Genomic DNA, 23,320 nt, shown 5'->3' on the forward strand with positions numbered 1-23,320 from the left:
AAGCACTAGAAAATCTGATCACAAACCCAAACTCTGGCTCAGATACGTAGACGACACCTTCATAATCTGGCCACATGGGAAAGAAAAACTTGACAACTTCCTCACACACCTCAATAGCCTACACCCCAAAATACAATTCACCATGGAAACAGAAGTTAACAACCAACTTCCCTTCCTAGATGTCTTAGTCTACAAGAAACCCAATGGCTCCCTAGGACACACCATCTACCAGAAGAAAACACACACAAACCGCTATCTGCACGCACTCTCACACCACCACCCAGCACAGATCAACTCCGTAGCCAAGACACTCATCTCCAGAACAAAATGCTTAGCTGATGAACAACACCTAAAACCCGAACTACACACTCTCACAAACGTACTAACATCCAATGGATTCCAAAGAAATAAGATTACCAAGCTAATCCAAAAAGAACCCCCCACTAAAATCCAAGACAGAGAACAAGAAAACGGCACAGCCCTCCTCCCATATATAAAAGGCACCACAGACAGAATCAGCAAGATCCTCCACAAACACAACATCAAGACAGCATTCTGCACAAACCAAAAAATATCCACCATCCTAAGAAACCCCAAAGACAAAATTGAGTTAGAAAATCAAGGAGTATATGAAATCCCATGCACCGCCTGCCCCACCACATACATTGGACAAACCAACAGAAGAATAAGTGCACGCATTGAAGAACACAAGAACTCAGTCCAAAAAGAGGAACCAACTTCTTCCCTGGTCCAACACCTTAAAGCCACAGGACACGATATTGACTTTAAAAAGACCAGAACTATCGCCAAAAATGAACACTTTAACAACAGAATAATCAGAGAAGCTATCGAGATAGAAAAATGCCCACACAGCATGAACAAACGAGATGATATCTCCCGCCTACCAGCCATTTGGAAACCTGCCCTTATTGACAAACGAGTCTCTAACACGAGGAATGACACCAGACCCACACTCACGAGGTCCACACAGGATGTCACCACCACACATCCACCCAGAAAGCAGACCCAAATCCACACTAATCATGAAGCACGACCAAGGACCAGAAGCCAGACTGCAGCTGCAACATTAGCCATTTCAAACCCCTCCAATCCATACATTGCAGCAGACAGACACCCACTATGAAGATGTAGCACGACCACAAACACGAAGCCAAACAACAGCAATGCAGCTCACCAGCTCAAATGCCCCTGCAACTCAGACTAATTTGAGCACAACCAAGCTCCCACCCAAACAGGACACACCCCCAGCCAATCAGAGCACAAAAAAACCCCTATCCAATCAGAGCACAGCCAAGTTCCCACCCAATCAGTTCAAACCCCCACTAGCAGTTAAAAAGGAAGAAACAGCTGCAATCACACATTGCTCCCAGAAGCACAAAGCTGAAGCCTGAAGATGACGAATGAGACTTCGTCGAAACGTCGCCAAGACACTTCCAATTTTACGCGGGAGAGAACCCGAATAACCAAAGACCTATATATATATATATATATATATATATATATATATATATATATATATATATATATATATATATATATATATATATATATATATATATATATGTAGGTCTCTTGGGAAGAAATCTTGATTGATTGACAGTTTGAGCTCTCATTTATAAGGAACTTGTATTTACCAGCTCTGCAAGTATAATCTGTTTTTTTATTGGAGAGCAATCACTGCTTATTCACATTGTTTATTCACAGTTTGCAAATAGACCATCCTGTACTTGGGCAATCTAGCTATTATAAATCCAGAATTCTCCCATACCCCATCCTACTTTGAAATATCTGCCCAGTACTACAGCCTCTAAATGATAGAGATGATTCAACTATGAAGTCAAGAACATCAATGTTATTATCACTCATTCATAGAAAAATTTTATAATGGAACTATCTGACAATGTGAAATCTATGACAATTTCTGAATGAACTGTTTATCCATAGAATAGGCCAATACGTTCCTCTTCATTGTTAAAAAATCCATGGAAAATGTTGCTAGAATATACACACAGTCAATTTGTAGAACAGGGCTGTCAAACTCAAGGCCCAGGGGCTGGATCCAGCCTGTGTGGTGTTTCGATCTGGCCGGCAGGGATGTCCTGGAAACAGTAAAGGACTGGCCGCTGTGCCTGCCAGTGAAAATGGAGCTCATGAGGACTGTGGGCAGTCCTGCCCAAACTCCATTTTCTCTGGCAGAGGGTTGCAGGAAGCCATTGTAGCCGAAAACGGAGCTCGGAAGCCCATTTTCACTGGTAGAGTGCTTGGGCCTCCACAGGCATCCCCAACACGAGTGACTTTGATCTGGCCATGCCCCCGGCCATGCCCCCACCCCACGAAGGTCAAACACAACCCTGATGTGGTCTTCAATGAAATCAACATTGCTTATAGCTTCTACATCCCTGTTGTTGAAGCTGTAAGCTTTTGATAAATATTGATGGCTGAAAAGAGAAATACATGGAAATGTATTATTTAATTTGTTAGTATTTATTTGTTCTGTCATTTGTATTCTGCAAAAATAACAAAATGGGTTAATTAAACAACATACATAGTGAAATAACTGGGCCTGTAACCTCACAGTTTAAAAGATACAATGCAAACATAAAAAAAGGAATTGAGATAAAAAGTTGTTTTAAATATAGATTAGAGAAAGGAAAAACTGGATGGATCACATGAAGGAGCCTGAAGAGGTAACTGTGTGTCTCTGAAAGTTCTATCTTTTGTTCAATTACATAGTTCAAAAAACAGGCCAAATATTTGAAACAAATATTTAAATAAATACTCATAAATAAAAGTCAACCTATTTTGAAAAGCACCAAAGATGATACAACTTTTAAATTTTAATTTGCTTTACTGTACATAAAAAAATAAAATAAAAGACAGAGGAAGAAAGGACAGAGAATAAAGAGAAAATGATGCATATGGAAAATAGTCAGTTTCTAAATAAAGCATTAAACTCTGGTTATTAATCAATCTTTCCATTACGCTGATAGTTTATAAGCAGAGAGCAAAAATATCAGATTAAAATCATACATCAAGAAACTGCATGGACAGAGAAATAAATGTGGATTGTCTAATCTTGTTCTAGAAGCTCACATTCAAGCTCTCCTCTCCTCTCCTCTCCTCTCCTCCTCCTCTCCTCTCTTCTTCGTCCTCCTTTCCTCTCCTTTCATCTTCTCTCCTCCTCCTCCTCCTCCTCCTGCTCCTCCTCTTCTCCTCTCCTCTCCTCTCCTCTCCTCTCCTCTCCTCTCCTCTCCTCTCCCCTCTCCTCTCCTCTTCCTCCTCCTCTCCTCTCCTCTCCTCCATTCTCCTCTCCTCTCCTCTCCTCTCCTCTCCTCTCCTTACATACATCATTGAGCAATTGTGGTACTCAAAGACAGTAAGAGCATATCCAATGTTCTGCTTGGCATTGTAAAAAAGACACAGGAAATCATAACAAAGTTATAGAAGACAAATTATCCTTAAGTATAAAATTAAGATGGCATTTTGGGAGTCATTTCTTGTGCTGCTTGTCAAAATCTGTTAGCTATTTTGTGCAAAGCTTGAGTGCATTATTTTCAAATTTGGTACATAATTAAAATCTCTTCATCTATATTGTATACATGAGCATTTATATGTGTGTGTGTACTATTAAACACATATAGTATACTCAAATATGCACAGACTGGGAAAGTCTGTAGTAACATTATACTTTGAAAGAAAATCTATGTCATGTTCAGTCACCTGGGAACAACATACGGCATTTGTTCATTTATCTAATTTGATACCTACAAGCTACATATTCCCAGGACAGAAGACATGCTATAACGGAGTAAATTGAGCTGTTCAATTCAAGGCCAGATCTTACTGGCGAAGGCTTTTCCTATACAGCATTATTTTTTTATAATTTTGCATAAATCGATGACACTTAAATAATATATATTTTGTGAGTGGACTATGAAATAAAGCTGTAGATGAGAAAAGGGGCAGGTTGTACGATGTCATGAGGGTATGATTTTTGTTTGTTAATTAATAAAATAGTGAAAATTATTTTGATTTCTGTATGTAAAAATCTTGGACACATGTCAATGTGAAAATGAAATAAAGACCAAAGTAAGAATAACATGTATTGTTATAACCTTTGTAAGAAGTAAACACCAAACCAAAGTAACTTACAGAGAGTTTGGTCTCAAGGGTCGAAGCTGCAGACTGACACCAGTAGAAAAAGTTGCCACCCGCTTGAATGCAAACTGGGTTTATCTGGCATGCAATTAATTCATTCAGCAGCAAAACAGCAGTTCATAAAGTCTGTTCGATGCAAATCTGTTGGCTGCAAAGTCAGCATTGGGAGTGTCCACCTCCCAGCACCCTTAAATAGGCAAGCCACTCCTCTTCTCTGCGCTGGCCTCGCCCTGGTGGTTGTCATGCGTCAAAGCTCCGATCCAGCTGATTGTCGGGCCATAACAGCTGCTCGGCACATTCCTCACTTGGCCATGCCTCCGTGCCTCACAGCTGAGCTCCGCTGCAGCCTCTGTTGCCACTGTGGCTGCTGAGCTGAGCTGGTCATGATGAGGCCTCCTCCATTGCTGCTGCGCCCGTACCGGCACCCCCTGCCACTGGTGCTCCTTCCCGCCCTGATGTGGCAAGCCCCAGGCCTCCCGGTTGGACATTTGGGATGCTCAGTAAAGGAAGTGTTCAAAATTGAAGTAAGGACAAATCCAGAAAACCAAAACCAGTCTTTGAAATATGATAGGTCACTTAATGTTCATTCAAAATTGTGACAGACTCTCCCAAATTACATATGACCTTGTTGTGCCTCGCTCGCCCCCCTCACCGCAGCCGGGCCCTTCTCATCTCCTGCCAGACACTGATAGTACAGGAGAATGTCCTGGCATGCCTCCAGCCCCCAGTCCTGGCACCATGTGGAGAAACTGAGCAAACAAAACTCCCTCCGATAGCATGTGCGCCTGAAGCCAGCCACGAGCTGGGATTACCGGCAGCTGGGGACGAAATGATGCAGTGGACAGATCCTCGCTTCCAGAGAATGGAGAGGCGACGTCAGCAAAAGGAAGGGAGGGGCAGGCCTGGATAAGTGCTGAGTCATGGAGCCACACCCCATGGCCTATATAAAGGATCTGCTTTCTGGCATTCTCTGAGTCAGGCAAAGTCTAATCTGGATTGCAGAAGTCACACCTTGGATTCCTGCCTGCCCTGAAGACTCTGATAGGACTTTGGCAGAGCTGCAGAGGCACGCTTGATATGGACTTCCCGACCCGGCCGTCAGAGGAGGAGTGGGACATGACAGACCCTGTTTCAAAGTTATGATAGTTGCAGCACCCCAAGGTCATTCAATCTTACAAATGACCATAGGGATGTTGTAGTGCTCCCTGCTCTCTCCCCCCCTCTCCACCCTGCGAGGACCCTGCAGCATTTGGGCCTGCTCCCATGTTTCCTGGAAGTAGCCATCATTTTCAACATTCTGACAATTTCTTATGGAAATGGTGCCTGTTTTCTACTCTGATCAGCTGGTCATCAGGAGACCTTGCAAACCTTGTCCCAGCTCTTGCTAGCCTTTGGGAAGCCAGCCCCTGCTTTCTAAAAATATATTGTTTTATTTAAGAAATGTTGTTTGTTGGGAAAGGGAGACGATTTAAGCAAGGGAAAGGTTTTAGGAAAGGTTTCTGTCTGGATGCTGCTGCCTTTGCATGAAAGGACCTTAGCAAAAGCCAGGAAAACGTTTGTGGTCTTCCAATAGTCAGATGATTGGGGCAGATAGCTCTGAAAGACTGGAACTGGTCCTTGTTTTGCCCTAGGAAGGCAGGCCCACCTTGGCAGAAAGAAGGGCAGCAGCAGAACCAGGAAAGGCAGGTGTGCCCAGTGTTTTCCTTTCCCCTTGTTTACATTGTTGTAAAACTCTCAGCTGTGCAGCCTGCATGCATGTGGGCCGTTGGGAGGTACTGTGAAAGAAGAACAAGCGCCTTTTCTGTAAGCCATGTTCCTCCTTCCCTTTCAGAAGCAGACATCATTTTGAAGGACCCACAATTAATTACAGCTACTCTGAAAATGGTACTTGTTTCCAGGATGCAGTCATGTGGTCTAAGGACACTAAGGGACAGAGCACTTGCTCTCATTCCCAATGCAATGGAGTTTTCAGGACTACATTAAAGATAAGTCAGCAATTGGTGGGGAGAATGTGGGACCCTAAAAGGCAGGAAACAGAACATGGGCTATCTCAGGGGCTGGAGGAGGTCCAAGGAAGGTAGGCTTGTGCCATGTCCTCCACCTTTGAGTCACCTTATGCTCCACTTAATGATCCACAAGTTCCTTTAACGATTGCATGGAGGACAGCAGGTTGTTACTTGAGCTAGTTATTTTAATGTTTGTCTTGATGTAATGGGCAGGATCCATTGTAGTCATAACTCAAGGACTACCTAGAGATGGTACCAACAACAGGTTATATGTCTGTATCGCCTTGCTGCCATCTATAGGTTGAATGGTTTTCTGCAACCCGATCTGACATTTATAGATAAGCCCCAAAAAGAAATATTAAAGATATTTGTGAGTTAATTTTGTAGGGAAATTGAAATGCAAGCTTTAGATTAATTTGATGGGTAGTATTAACTACGATCACTCATTAAAAGTGTGTTTGTCTTACATATTTTGTTGAATACCTACATTTCTCAATTCTGATTAGACTGATAATGTTTTGGATTTATCTTTTTGCAAACATCTTCACTACCCTTCAGAGATGTGCATTATTTGACAAGTTGGGAAAAATCAGTTTCCAAACTAGTTTTGTTTAAAGAATTATTATACACAGTAACCCTATCACATTACAACCTTTTCCATTTTCAAACTTTTTTTTTAAATATCAATTTCACCAACTGTGAATCAAATGGTTTGTGTACTAATAAAGGAGAGTATCAGTGGTGGGTTTCAAATTTTTTTACTACCGGTTCTGTGGGTGTGGCTTGGTGGGCGTGGCATTGCTTGATGGGCGTGGCTTGGTGGGCATGGCAGGGGAAGGATACTGTAAAATCTCCATTTCCTCCCGATCAGCTGGGACTAGGGAGGCAGAGACTAGATGGGGGTGGGGCCAGTCAGAATTTTTACTACCGGTTCTCTGAACTACTCAAAATTTCCACTACCAGTTCTCCAGAAGTGGTCAGAACCTGCTGAAACCCACCTCTGGAGTGTATTTGTAATTTAGAGTTGAAATGAGAGGTCTTTGGTGCACTCTGAGCTTGCTTGTTTTCTTGCAGAGATTTCATTACTCTAACTATGTAACATCATCAGTCCTAGTCCCATCAATGCTAGTGTTGTGTACTTTTGGCAGGGGGGTGGGGACTGGCATGATGGTAAAATGCTGGAAGCACCTATAAGTTGAATGCAGACAAATTAGAAAAGTCTTTTATCTTACATAAGATACAGACCCATTATCTAAGGGGAGGAGAATTTATAAGATTTTTAATTATTTTTTTCAGCATCCAGCCAGACTGGATTTTTTATATGTTTAATAATGTATATTTGGATCATCTTTGTTTCTTTTTTCTTTTTTACCTTTTATGTACATGTTTGTTTTCTTTTTGTTGTTGCTGTGGATTTTTTTATATATATATACATGGAAAAAGTCTTTTATCTTGTTGCCATATTTGCAAGGTCCAAGCTGCATTTGACAATCAGATCCCGAAATGGTGGTTCCTGGCAGCAGTTTAGTTTTTATTCTAACACTTCTTTGCAAGCTGGCCCCAAAACCTGCAAGGAAATTACAAGAAAATGTAAGCTAGAAAATACAAAATGGCCTCCTTGCTTCATTCTTAGCATTGAGGAAATATATTGCTAAATAAAATATCAGAACTTCCATGGGATAAGATGAAATGCAACAGTCAAAGAAAACAGAGCTAGGGAATCACATAAAGTGTTCAGTAGCTTATAAAAAGGATAAGCTGCATTAGTAACAGCTGCAGTATAATCTTTGAGATTATTTTCTTCCATTATTAAGGAACACTCCATGGCTTCTCAGGAAAAAAACCTTAAAACTAAACTGTAGTTTCTTTCCAGGTATACATTAAATATGATCACACTCTTTAACACACACTAATTTCTTTTTGTAAGGAAAAACAATCCTGAAAACACTTTATGTCTTGAAAGAAATTAGTAATATAGACAATTTGTGAATTTGTCTGGGTTGATCTGTGACAGAGAATCCATGCGGTCTTAACAAATGGAACAAATTGTCCAGCTACCGTACCAGTTAAGAATGAATGTTCTTAGGGGGCTGCTACTGCCTTTCAATTGGACTACAAGGTAAACTGACCATACTTAGGATCTTAAATGAACTATGTTTATCTGCAAGTGATAAATTGATATTGCCTTATGAGCAATCTGGCTGACTAATCAGACTTCATAAGAAATTTGCAAGAGAAGAAGGCTGACTATTAGAAACTCAATTTGAGATCCTTCCTGAAATTAACTATTTCTTTACTTGTTTGTTTGTTTATTAGATTTTGTGGTTGATCATATCACCTTGAAGTAACTCTGGGCAGCTTGCAACATTAAAACACATTATATGTAAATGTTATATTCTTTTACTTTTGGAATGCTGAATATGTGTTTTTGAACACAGCAAGAACTAAATCCCCAAAGAGAATTATATAAACACTTAAGTCAGTAAGGACTTGCATAATGGATTATACAAGATGATGGGGTACAGGTTGGGAAATGTTGTAACTTGATAAATGATCTTTGTCTTTATAAGTGCTGGAAATTTCCAGTGTCAAGACAGAGATTTCTGTAAGTCCGTGTGTGAAAATATTTATGAGCCATGGCCAGAAATAATTTTAAATGCTTAAACTTGTTGCCTGCATAAAAAACAGTAAGTTTGTTATTATAAAATCAGTATTTGCATTATTCTACAGTATCTGCCAAAACTATAGCTAAGAACTATTAAGTCCAAGAAAATGAATAAACTGGCACAGCATTTGCTCTTGATGTTGAATTGTACTGTATTTTTCAAAATATAAGTCGCACCTTTTTCCCCCAAAAAAGAGGATGAAAATCTGGGTGTGTCTTATACTGCCCAGTTTCTCAAACAGAGGTTTCAGAGGCTGAAAAAAGCATCAGAAATGGAGCTTCAGAAAAAAAGCCCCAAACGGAGCTTCAAAAAAGAAGCCCCAAACAAAGCTTCAGAAAAAAAGTCCCCAAATAGAGCTTCAGAAAAGAAGCTCCCAAACAGAGCTTCAGAGGCTTTTTTTCTGAAGTTCTGTTTTGGAGGCTTTCAGAGGCAGAAAAAAGTTTCTTCTGAAACGGAATTTCAGAGGCAGGAAAAAAAAGCCAAAAAAGGCAAGGCACAGAGCTCACAAGGAACCTGTTGCTAAAATTCACCTCTGGGAACAGCTGTTTCATTCAGATCCGAATGAAAAGGATTTTTATGTATATTATGTTGAACTTCTGAAGAAAAGGTGAGGCACCAATGAATGTTAGGAAACATTTCCTAATAGTAATAACAATTTAATACTAGATTATTCCTCCTCCTCTTCCTCCAGACTAGAAGAAACTAGGGATTCCTTAATCCAGAATTTCTATGGAAAACAGGCTTGGACTCAGGAATATAAATGGACCTTCCAGATCCATGATTCTATGACTGATAATGCAGACCAAGGAGGAACTGTGGGGAAAAAGCCATTCCAAGAGTATTAATATGCAAGGGAATAATTATGGATAACTATTTGGTGGGTACTAAGAAGTGTTTATTTGGTATATGATTGCAATGGAACATATAAAGCATCTCACTCTACCTCTAGGTGGAGACAGCATTCAGGAATGGGTTGACCTCATCTTTTCAGCTGAAGAACTGAGTCTGTCGAAGTTGTTAAGCTCCACCATTGTTGCTAAGGTTTCCAGCTTTTGACTCAGTCCTTCGGCTTGGACAGTCGCATCAAAAGTTGGTCTTCCTAATGAAAGTTTTCCTGGATGCTGTTTCCTTTAATTGAAAGACTGTTTATTTGTGGATTCAGACGTGGATTGTGAGTTTGACAGCTCTCCTTCTATGCTTGGAGACCGTGCTTCTTTCCCAGTGGCTAGGGCTTCGGATGCAGCCATTGGTGGGACCCCCTTCTGTGCTGTTTGATAGCTAGCAGTTAAATTTAAACGTAAGCCTTTTGTTGACCTGCAGGAGTTCCGGACAGGCTTGTGGTGGAGTCCAGCACTCCCAATTGGGGCAGTGGGTCGAACTGTGCAAAGTATGTGGCTCCTGCAAATGCTCAATTGTTTATGTTCTGTACCTTGGTATCAACAAAGTTTAAATCTAATGAAAGTGCATTCTTTACTGCCTTATCATAATGTTAGATACAGTACTTATTTTACACTGAGACTACATTCTGTCAACTTTCCCATCTAACAGCAATAGCAATAGCACTTAGACTTATATACTGCTTCACAGCACATACAACTCTCTTTAAACAGTTTACAGAGTCAGCATATTGTCCCCAACAATCTGGGTCCTCATTTTACTGACCTCAGGAGGATGGAAGGCTGAGTCAGCTTTGAGCAACTCAGAATCAAACTTCTGGACTGAGCAGTGAGTTAGCCTGCAGCATTGCATTCTAACCACTGTGCCACCACAGCTCTATTGTTCTACCTCAGAAAGTATTCAGAAGATCTCCAGAGTTTGAAGGATTCGTTGATTGATTTTCTTTGCTGGTCATCTTGCTGAAAGATGACTCTAGATGGCTTTAGCCTGCTGCAACCTTTTTTGTAAGTCCTGATAAATATATTGTCTTAATTTTATTTTATTCATGTTATTCTAAAAGTTATGTCTTATTTTCCCCAGTATTCCTGGTAGCAAGTTCAAATGACATCTTTCATCAAATTACTTATCTCAGTTCCATCCTATCACTAAAGCAAGAATGATTGTCACTAGAGGAATATAGACTTTTATTTCTCTTCTACTGAATATATAGTGAACAAAACTCCAAGATTGCACAAAGTAGCAGGAAATAAAAGTATCCAGTTCAAAAAATAACAAATAAATCAAACCAGCACTTACATTGTTTGTTATCCTGGTAAAACCTCCTTTCCTGTTATTCTATTGTCTAGTTCAACACATGCAGAAATAGTTGCTGGTCAAGCCAGGTTTTCTAGTGAAGTAGCTGCATTGTAGTATACATTAAAAGATGTGGTGCGCCTAGGTAAATATTTTAATAGCAATTGCTTCCATGAATTAAATCTGTTTTATTTAGAATTATGAATCAGAAGAAAGTAGAGTCATAACTGATTGCTGAAATATAATCTCTCACACTCCTTGGCCAAGTCTTTTAGATAGCCCCCCCCCCCAAGGTTAAGATGAATAATTGGATATTACTTTTCTTGCTAAAGTACTGGAATAATAGATTTCACTTTGTTTGGTATGGGGAAGAGATACATTATTGCCATCTTGACTTTGGAATGAATTCCATTTACAAACATGAAGTCAAACACAATAGATGATTAATATCCAGCCAGCACATTATGTTTTCCTAAGATTGGTTTAGTAACTATTTCGTAACTTGGCTGGATGATGTATCTGTTGATTCTTGTTTGTTTAAACAGCTTTTGAGCATCAACTTCCTTATACAGCAAAAAGTGGGAAAAACGTTATCATGAAACACGAATTTTAGGTGACCCAGTAAATATTCCTGCTGGTAAAGGATAGAAAATTAACGCAGATGGCTGAAAGTGAAAAAGGATCTAGTTTGATATTCCTTCTTATTTTCTAGACACTACAATGAGGGGGAGCAAGGATGCTAATAAAATAAATAAAACATCCCCACATTAGTCCCATTCATGATTCTTATTCCTTTAAATATTTTTAGCACTTGGGGCTAGGAACAAAAGCAGAGCAACCTAGAGATTCCTGGCAGAATCCTGGTGTCAGATGTACCTCATTCCCATTGAAGTTGCTTTGACTCATTCTTCTCAACGGCTGGTGATGTGTTGAAGGACGGTGCGGTCAAAAGATTCAAACAATTGTATGTTTCAGATTCATGAATGTGTAACACCATTCAATTATGATACAGGATAAGAACTGGAAATAACAGGAGTAAATCGCAGGACAGGTATAGTTTTTTGCTCATTCAAGGTGAGATGTTTAGCTTTAACTCAGCAGTATAGGGTCTGAAACCGAAATAATTTATAGGGTTGTTGTAAAAATAACATAAAAACAGGAAAATGTCTGAAGGAAGCTGGAGTGAAATGTACAGGGGAAAAAAAGCTCTCTTATATTAAAGTTGATTATTATTATTAAATTAAAGCTGGCTTAAATTTTAAATTTTAAATTACATAAATTTTATCGATTTTAAATTTTCTACTAATTTTAAATGGGGTTTGGTTTTATAAATTTTAAAGTTCTAGGCTAATTATAATAAGTTTTTTAACTTGCATTTTAAATTGTATACTGTGGTGTTTGTATTTTATTGTTGCCTGTACACCGCCCTGAGTCCTTCGGGAGAAGGGCGGTATAAAAATCAAATAAATAAATAAAAATAAATAAAAAGTTAATAAGCTCTCTCTACGGCATATTTGAGTTATCTCCAATTGTTTCTACTAGCCCCCCTTTTTTATTTTCGCAGAGTGGATGTGTTATGGGTTTCTTCTATTAAAGCTTCTTGCTGGGACCAAGGAAGCATCTCTTCTCTGTTGTGTCCTCTGGGAAGCACCCCCTTCAGAAATAAGGCCAGTTCCTTCTCTCCTAGCAGTATGGAAAGCTTTGAAAACTTGACTTTGCTCCCAGTTCATGTATTATTATTTTTTTAGAGGGAGAGGGATAGCAATAGCATTTAGACTTATATACCGCTTTATAGTGCTTTACAGCCCTCTCTAAGCAGTTTAAAGTCAGCGTATTGCCCCCAACAATCTGGGTCCTCAATTTACTGACCTCAGAAGGATGGAAGGCTGAGTCAGCCTTGAGCCTAGTGAGATTCGATCTGCCAAACTGCTGGCAACCGGTGATCAGCAGAAGTAGCCTACAGTAATGCACTCTAACCATTGCACCACCGTGGCTCTTATGTTGTTTTGTTTGATTTATATCATTTATAGATAATTTAAATCTGTGTGGTTTACATCTTGTCTGTTTCTATATATTTTTTTTAAATTTTGTACACTTCCCAGACTTTATGGTAGTTTGTTAGTTATAAGAAATTTAAATAAACCATAAATATACGTATGTAATATAACCATAGAGTTGGAAAGTGCCATTTAAAAAAAAATATCAAAATTGCTATATTTTAAATTTGGAAAAGAGGTTCACCTGATCTCCCGCACTGGAAATATTTCTTTTGCTGTTCTTCTCTTACTTATGAGCTTTATTTTTTTCCTTTCACAGGTTAAGCTAATCTGTTTTCATCACCATAGTCCTAAAAGGATTATTTTTGAAGAATCCCATTATGGAAATTTAGATCAATGGACCAAAGATAGAAATATTATTATCGTAGATCACAAAGTGCCTCCTATATAACAAAAAGTTACCAATTTTAAAAACAAATGGTTAAATTATGATGGTGATCATGATAGTGACAAATATTCTTTCTGTTATTTGAATATCTGACACTGAAAAATGTTGCAAATTCTTTTAAAGAATGATCATTCCCAATCTAGGATAATATTTGAGATGTAAAATATCAAGAAAAAATTTCACTGATTTTGTCAGAAGCTAAAAATTTAGAAAAGAGAAAAATACTGAAATTAACAATAATTGCCACAATTAACTTTATTCATTCTACAAAATATATTAACCTATTTCTCAAATTCATATTTGAAATTATGAAAAGTAAAAACAGTACTAAATAATTTTGAGTTTATCAAAATATGATTTCAGCTGAAGAATTAGTAATTTCTCCCTTCACATCCAGGATGTATTTACAACCCACAAATACAAAACACAGCATATAGTCTGAGGGTTTTCCTCAGCTTGCTTCTAAACTCACACAGACAAACATGCCTTGGAAACATATTATTATTATTTTTTGTAGGGTGAGGTTTTTCTTGCCTCTTGAGTAAGAATCAATGAAATTATCTTCAGCTGTTCCAGTGTTAAAGTAGTCTTTGTCCCATTATCCCAACACTGCCCAAAGGCAGCTGCCAGGTGTGCAAAATGTATTAGGAATTGTAATCCATTATCTTGGAGGGCAGTCTGGAAAGTAGAAATGACTAGGTACAAATAAAGGCATTATATGGGTCAGCAATGGAGACATCCAATTTCATGCTGGAAATTTTTCTACTGATTCAAGAATGAGTAGGTAGCACTTCAACTTAATAGTGGAAGAAGACCTGCATTTAGTAACAATCAAGAAATATGTCAAAATAACTATGTTAACATGGCAAGAAATCAAAAGAAATCTTCAAAGGAGGAAGAATTTAAAGTCATCGTGGTTAGGGTCAATTGTCATTATTAAAATGAATAGGTTATCCAAGATTAATTTTGTTCCAAATGGCAATTGCAATTACAATTTCAAAAAGGATTTTACAAGAATGGCAAAAAATGGTAAAAAAACAAAAATTTAATAAAAAAAATAAGATTCAAAGGACTGAGATGGTCTCACTCTCCCAATTTTTTTTTCATAAAGCAAACAGTTTCTTGTGATAACAGTCGGTAAAATTTTTGAACAGTAGAATATTAGTACTGAAAAGAGCTGACCTACCTAATGGACTTCATGGATATTTATGGTTCACACACACAAGGGGACACACAATTAAAAGGCACATTATCAAAGTTAGATAAAAGTGTGGAATTCTATAAGGAAAAAATTATGCCCACCAATTTCATTGTTAGCCTCTGGTAGTTACTTTTAAAGTCCTTCACAGTTGTAAATGGTACACATGGGGGTCCATTTCTCCCCAACTGTTGTTACCACTCCCTTGCAGTCCAGTAGTATGTATATGTGTGCCAGGTGTTGTCAGCTAAGGAGTGTTGACTGGTGGAATCAAGGAAGACCTTGAGGCTGTGGCATCTGCCCTGTGGAACATCATTCCACCTGACATTAGGTTAGCCTTGACCCTGCTGACTTTTTGCAAGGTCCTAAAAACTTGGTTTGATGCCTGGTCCTAGGGCCTCAGAAATGTGATAATGTCTCTTGACTTTCTTGATGGTTATTTTATAAAGCTTGGTGCTATGTGTTTTATCTTACGTATTTTTTCTATTTTATTGTAAATCCGCAGATTTACATATGTGAAATAGGTGTTTATATAAACCAAATAAATAAATAATAAACAAAAAATAGTGGAAAAAAAGCTTTAAGTGGCATAGAACACACTGCTGCCTAGATTAATGAACTCAAAAAAATCCACATATTTGCATAAATTATGCTGTCAATTGTTTAGCTATCAACTGGAAAGTTGTCAAAACAGCTACAAAATATGCAGGAAAACCTCACACCTGTTATAGTAAAATACATTTAATTTCTGTATATGCTTTCAATAAAATTCTCAAGGAATTTTTTTTTAAATTACATTTTGAATCTAACTAGCATTAATGTGGTATACAATCTTTTATATATACGTATGTTTGAATCTAATTATATATTTCTAATTCAAATTATTTAAGCTGCTTAAATAATCCAAATAAAGATTTGTATCTTTTAATATCTTAAATCATCAAACATATTATTTAGGGTACTACAAATAATATTCAGCTTTCTAAAAATAAAGAAAGGAAAGGAATTTATGCATAGCATACATTCTAAGCATATATATAGTACTTTTTGTTTAACAAAATGGCTGTTCCATGTGTGCTCCTTAGGTGTATTTGCCCATGTCAGGGGTAGAAACCTATGGCCCTCTACGTGTTGCAGATTAGTTGAACTATTTCCTAGTAAGTTCTACCTAAAAGTGAAATATTGTGGGACTTGTAGCTTAACAACATATGGAAAACCAATTATTCCCAAATTTTGACATACATGAATGTCCATGCAAGTACCAAAGCAAACATATTTTGCATTCACCATCTTTCTGGAGAATTAAAAGATGTTCATTTTTACTTTTGAATTTGATTCTGATAATTAAGTACCCAAGGATTTCTAGCTTCTTCCTCTAAAGGCATTTGAAAATTCACTGGTCTAAATGGCAATTGTTAAGAATTAATGCTTTATCAAACCAAAGACATTCTGGCCATAATGACACATATAATTGGACTATGTACTATTATTGCACAAAAGTCTTTAAAACAGGGGTCTCCAACCTTGGTCCCTTTAAGTCTTGTGGACTTCAACTCCCAGAGTTCCTCAGCCAGCTTTGCTGGCTGAGTGACTCTGGGAGTTGATGTCCACAAGTCTTAAAGGGACCAAGGTTGGAGACCTCTGCTTTAAAAAGATTTCTCAAGGCAATACGTTATCTTTAAAAATGTCACTGCAATGCTAATATTGTACTTTCACTACCAGATGCCTAGTGGTTAAGGCTCAAGCAAAAGAAACATCAAGAGATTCTACAGTTGTTGTTGTTAGTTGCGAAGTTGTGTCCCACCCATCATGACCCCTTGGACAACGTTCCTCTAGGCCTTCCTATTCTCTACCATCCTCTGGAGTCCCTTTAAGCTCAGATTCTACAGTAGCTTCTTCTTATACATGCTTTGGTGACATGCATGTAGACTCGTTATAGCTCATGAGCCAATTTTTGTTATTTAGATAATCAAATAAAGTTTAAATAGCAGAGAGGCAAAAAGGTGCAATTCTAATTTCCTATATGCAAAACCGTAAAATGAGACACTTTGAAGCTAGTTCTCCATGAAGAGACAGTTTCTAAATTCATATATTGCAACAATATTTTAATCAGCTGCAATGTGGGATTTATTCACTGTGCTAAACCATAAACAGATTCTTATGATTACAGACTGTAATGGCTAGATATACAAAACACGTTAAATTTAATCCAAACCAAGGACATTATTGTTCAGGGAGATATGTGAACCAGTCATAATATCAGCTTGAGAGTCTTTGCCTGAATCCCCTGCTGTGCTAGGAGGAATGATTCCTGACACATTTGTTTCAAAATAGTATTGATATTTCAGGTTTGTGCTGCAGTGAAGTAGACTGTTCAGAAGGATAGCATTTGCATTGTTGTGATATATTATACAGCAAACTCATACAAATGTGTGAAATATAATGTATTTCAGGCAACCCAACTAATGCATTTGTTCATAACATAAGTACCTACATTTTGATCATAAGGAGATAAAATATGCTACTCATATTAAGAGAGAAATTTTCTGGATGTTAAGATGCGGCAGAAATTGTCTCCTTTACTGAAAAGAAGTTCACTAAGGGATAAATATACCTCCCAGAATCTACTGTGATGCCTGCAAAAATTTCTGTGGCCCTAAATTCAGAGCCACTTCTTTCCTTGGGTGGGTTCCTGGATTGAATTCCTTAACTATTCTATATTTCTCCCAGAATCAACTGGGGGAGTGCTGTTTTTTTAAAATATGAAAATGAGAATCTTGAAACCAATGAAGTGATCTGTAGTGTTATTTCACTCTCCTTCTCACCCTATTACAGTTCTTGCTTCTGACCCTAAATAATTGCTTAACAGAAGCACAATAATATGTCTGGACTATTGCAATGCTCTCTACATGGGGCTCCCCTTGAAGAGCACTCAGAAGCTCCAACTGGTCCAGAATGCGGCCGCGCAGGTGATAGAGGGAGCACCTCGTGGCTCCCATGTGACACCTCTCCTGCACGGTCTGCACTGGCTTCCGGTGGTCTTTCGGGTGCAATTCAAGGTGTTGGTTACCACCTTTAAAGCGCTCCATGGCTTAGGACTGGGCTATTTACGGGACCGCCTACTGCCACCAACAGCCTCCCACCGACCTGTGCGCTCCCATAGGGAGGGCCTCCTTGGGGTACCGTCAGTTAAACAATGTCGACTGGCGGCTCCCAGAGGGAGGGCCTTCTCTGTGGGGGCTCCTGCCCTCTGGAATGAGTTGCCTCCGGGGCTTCGTCAACTCCCCGACCTCCGGACCTTCCGCCGCGAGCTGAAGACTTTTTTATTCCACTGAGCAGGGCTAGCCTAAACATGTAGTTTTAATGGGGTTTTAGTTTTATTGTTATTGTTAGCTTTTAGTATTTTGGCCATAAATTATATTAATTTTATATTGTTTTTAACTTGTATTATATTGTGTTCTTAAACTGGCTGTTAACCGCCCTGAGTCCTTCAGGAGAAGGGCGGTATACAAATTTGATTATAAATAAATAATAAATAAATAAATGTCAGGGAATAGCAAATCTCTGGGCAATTTTTTTTGACTAAGCAAATTGGATACTCTGAAATACCAGTGTCATACAGTGTGTCCATCTAGTTAGTAACACATGGCAAATATATAGGTCACTTGGTGATAAAATTTGGGGAAGTTGTTTTGTCTTCAATGAAGCAAAGTCCTTTTGAAATCTCAACCTTCTAGGAGACTGGGATTGATTCAAACTGATCAAGGGACCAAGAGATAGAAATATTCTGTTTGAACTTCACTTCTTGTTACAAAATTCAGAATCAGTATTACTTCAAACTCTTCTGCGTGAGAGGGATAACATGCTTTATATAGACATTTTTAAAAGTTCCCATTAGTTTTGCTAATCTAGAAAGTGCTGTTTCTGCAGCTGACAAGCTCCTGTAGAGTGTCTCAGAAAATTCAAGAAAAAAGAAAAATAGGCAGTTAAAATAGATCAATGTGCAATATTCTTCCACCAGATGTAACAATTTATTTGGAAATTAACGTCCATTCGGATCAATATAAATCTTTTTAATTAAGCAGATAATATGATGTCTCTCTGTGTGTACATATCTACCTTACATTTCTAGAGCACTACAATCAGTCTGACTCTCAGCTGTTTGCAACAAATACAAATTAGAATCATATAAATTTAAAAATCCACAATAAAATGGATGAAACGAACAAATTAAATAAGCATTCCTGTGACTTATTATTAACATAAATTCATGACTGATAATAGTTAAAAAAATAGCATCTATCATTCACCATTTGCTCTTTAAAAAAGTTTCTGGAAAAATAACAATGTAGGTGTAAGTTAAATCTCTAAAGCGAAATGATTCCATCAATTTGGTCCTTCTACTAAAAAAAATTTTTTTGGGGGGGGCGTCTTAACCCTCTCACTTTATGAATGCTATTAACCAACAGCACTTTTTTCCAAGGTACAATTTGATTTCAGTTGGAAAATGTGTTTTTGAACCTGAGTACCAATTATTAAGAAGCTTTATATATTAAAATCAGAACTTTGCACCCAGGAGCTAATAGAAAACCAGTATTGGGCCAATAGGATTGGTGTAATGTGCTCACAGATATCTAGGTTAATAAGTTGCTGCATGTTCTATTAATCAACACTTCTGAGCAGCCCCATATAGACTATATTATTTATTGCAGTAGTACAAATAAGTATTGATGAATTACTTTTGCAAGTTTCTTCTCCTGGTAAGGCTACAACTGGCCAATGCCACACAGAATGCCACACAGAAACCCCCTTGGGATGACATCTACCTATCACCAGATAAAAGAGAATACTCTGAGTTTGGGCATGAGAATAGGTATTTGCAAAATACTGAATCAAGGAAATGTCCAATAGAATAATCTTTTCAATCCCCTGTGTCAGAATTTGTTGCCAACAAGACACTCAATAGAACTGATAGTAAGAATGCTGAGAAACTCCCCAAGTGTCTGTTGTGTTGTAATCCATGCTTGTCCCATTCATTCATATGAAGATCCTGGAAGGAAATGGGGCATTGGTCTTACCTGAGACACACCTTCTCGTTGGGTGGAGACAGCAGCCAGCCATGGGTTGTACTCATCCGGAAGGCCCTTTGGGTCTACCTTAAGAGAACTGCTGTCTTCCATAAAGGACGGATGCCACTTGTGGCGGGCATCAGTCGGCCATTGGCGCAACCAGAGCAAACGGCGGGCAGCAATTGCAGAAGCTATCGACTTAAAAGCGAAGTGGGCGGAGTTCAATGTTGCATCCACTGAAAACTGAACCGCCACGATTTCAAATCTTTGTTTAAATCTTGCTGCATTCTGGTATCCTCTGGTATTTAATCTTTGTTTAAATCTTGCTGCATTCTGGTATCCTCTGGTGGAAGCTAGTCCCAGAGTTGGTGAAGCCAAAGCAGTGTGGCCCGTTGAAAAAGGAAGCTGTGGATGCAGAGCGAATCGCCCATGCTACCACCTGATGGACCCGTTGGAGAGACTGGTCAGAGCAGTGTTCCTCAGGATGAAAACCCTTCTCCGTCTCCCTGGGAAGTGAGGAAGTGGGCAGCAGAGCAGCCACTGCTATGTCCATGGAAGGAACTTGGAGAAGGGACGCCAATTCTGGAGCCATATTAAAGAAACGCCTGTCCTCTGACGAAGGCAGCGGGGAAGAAACAGGAGCGGACCACTGCCACTGAACCACATTAACCAACAGAGGGGGCATGGGAACAACATCCATCACCCTGCTAGGTTCTGAGAAAAGAGGATCTGGCTGATCCTTGGTAGTGGATGGAACCTCCCTGTCCTGCGAGGAATCCAGTCGAGCAGCACTGGTCACCTTGAATAATAAAGATTTGAAAATTGCTGGTGGAAAAAGACTAGTGAATGGCAGCTGCTCAGGCAGGAGACCTTTGTCATTAGAAAGATCATGTTCCTTATGCTCGAACTCCTTACCAAGTGAAGAAGGACTGGTGTTTGATGGGGATGGGGAACCCGGATTCTAAAAGTAATGAAGGTCCTCAGGACATGGCTCTGAGTGAGCATGAGATGTCACTGACATGGCATGGGAGGCATAGCCATGCTGAAACATAATAGCTGAAAGGCCCTGTTGAATAGCCCTGGCAATGATGTCCTGAAAGTTTACTGGCAAAGTAAACTCCCTCTCCATCATGGAAGGAGGTAGGGTTGCGCCAGGAGCTTCCTTGTCAGGTGGAGGGCCCCACAGGTTGAATATGTAAGTCACAATCACATAGCAAAACCTGGTCAGGGACAAGCGCAGGCGATTTTGGCCATGGAGCTGTGGAAGGTACAGCCACAGGATGCTCTGCAAGTGGTAACTGCGAGGCCTTGCTCTGACTTGTCTTATGGCAGATCTTCTCTAATGCCCTATTCCTACATCCCTCATCCCAGAGGGACGCTTTGGTGTGGCATCCTGGTGATGAATGTGACCGGGAAGACAAGCTCCTGAGATCACTGGTAAAGGTAGGCCTGGGTCAATTGAAACTGGAGCTTTGGTATGCCGGTCATCCGCCTCAGTCCCCCTTCATTTTAATTTGCAAATAGCCTTAGGGATAATGGCAAGACAATTTGGAAAAGCCAACCAGAAATTCAGGGACCAGTCTCAGAGTCGCAGGCCAAGGAGACATACAAATGATGGGTCATCAGAACATCGCTGTCAAGATGGCAGCCAAACTTGAAGGAAGACATTGAGATGAGGCTGCAATTCAAATAATGTCAGTCACCCCCTACTGGGGTAACTGCCAGCAATGGAGCGCGAAAGCTCCTGACAACAGCCCAATGGCTAGAAATGGATTGCAAAGCTTCTGCAGTTGGCGTAACAGCCTTCTGTTTATAAGTGAGTTCGCCTCGCAGCATGCAGCTCAAACAGCATTGAAGCACAAGACTCCTGATAGCCACAGCACAGCTGTTCACTGAAGCACTGGATGCACTCAAATGGTGGTTTGGCCAATCAGCATTCAAATGGAGCGCTCCTGAGTAAGTGATCCTGAGAGACACGAGAGCACTAAGTTTTCTGCTCAGTTAGACAAAACTGCAGGGCTTGAATCTGAAAGGGATGGAATTCAATCCAATGAAATGGCAGGCAACAGGAGTTGTAACAAAATGGTCGCCCAGCCAGCCATTAGGGAGCGCAAAGCTCCTGAAAGCGGTTGGAGTGGGAGCCTGATTGAGAGGCTCTACCGCTTGTCACAAGTCCCAGAGGGATCCTGCTGCCCCAATGCCACTCTGGAGCAGCCGCTCAAAGGGAAGCAAGATGGTAATTAGAGATCCAATGGGGCAGAATAACAATGGAAGAGCCGAAGCTCTGTTGCTGTAAAACCACGGAGGCTCAACCAGCCAGGGACACAAAATCTCCTACTCACAAGTCCACAAGTTCAAGCAGAGACAAGTCCAGGAAAAAGGTGAAGAAGTCCGGAATGGATAAAGAAAGGGAAGAAGTGAAAAATTATCCAGGAATGTAGTAAGCACAGACACATCTGTCCAGTTTGAAGGACTGAGTCAAAAGCTGGAAGCCCCTAGCAACAAGGGCGGGATTTAACAACTCTGACAGACTCAGTCCTTCAATCTGAGCAGAGAAGTACAACCCATGCCTGGCTTCTGTCTCCACCCAACGAGAAGGTGTGTCTCAGGTAAGACTAATGCCCCATTTATCAATCAATATAATCTAATCAATATAATCTAATTCAATAAGTCAGTATATCCCAAAGATGCTTTTCTAAGACGCGTTTCACTTATCAGAGCTGAAGAAGCTTCTTGGATGAGAAGCGAAACGAAACAATTTCAAAGAAAAAACAGAAAGTCCAGTTGCCTCTTGAAAAAGCATCTTTGGGACAACCATGACCTGGATAACTGAAAATCTCCATAGACAATAAGTCAATAGTTCACCACCCCTGAGGGACTGCAATGTCATTACAGGGGATCCGTGAAGGTTTGAAGAAAAGTTATTATTTAAATCTTGAGTTAAGTCTTGGAGGTCCATGGCCATGGTTCATGACCACAGAGTGTATTTAAAGGGGGTCCTTGGTGAAGAAAAGGTTGTGAACCACTGCAATAAATGATTAAACCATAGCAAATGGTAACAGAGATATTGTACATATTATTTGCTATTCAACTGCTCCAAGTAAACAGGAAGTTCAACAAATAGACTTCCCTATTTAATCCAGCCCTAGGGAATTGATTTTATATGCCCAAAGCTGGAAATCACTCAATTTAACAAACCTTGTAAACTTAGATTAACTATTATCTAATTGTTAATCTTAGTTTTCCAGAAACCAGAGTTTACTGTATGTGTTGCACCAGTGTAACATGGTGTACATTTATAACATGGATTAGATTTTTTCTTTTCAAAAACAACACAGTATTCCATCTATTCAGACCTCTCATGATATCAACTTATGAAATGATTTAATGCTCACTGTTGTACCATACCAAAACTAAGGAATTGGTGCGATGTGTTATAGTTTATTTTACTTATCAGATGCCTACATTTCTTTCCATTTTTTATTCCTTTTAAAGGCAAAAGCGTGCATTGCACTCACGGTAACAATATGTCTTTCTCAAGTTTCCCATGCTTTCAAAAAAGCAAGA

General features: G+C 39.3%; 1 long non-coding RNA gene across 1 annotated transcript in view; it reads right to left on the reverse strand.

Moving 5' to 3' along the window:
- Positions 1-7,536: 7,536 nt before the first annotated feature.
- LOC131200199 (uncharacterized) overlaps positions 7,537-23,320 on the reverse strand; it is a 32,807-nt gene continuing 17,023 nt past the window's right edge. Inside the window, exon 5 of the long non-coding RNA XR_009155541.1 lies at positions 7,537-7,752. This is a non-coding gene — a long non-coding RNA (uncharacterized LOC131200199). The remainder of the gene's footprint in view (positions 7,753-23,320) is intronic.

Source organism: Ahaetulla prasina, chromosome 5, assembly GCF_028640845.1.
Source record: "Ahaetulla prasina isolate Xishuangbanna chromosome 5, ASM2864084v1, whole genome shotgun sequence".
Lineage (NCBI taxonomy): Eukaryota > Metazoa > Chordata > Lepidosauria > Squamata > Colubridae > Ahaetulla > Ahaetulla prasina.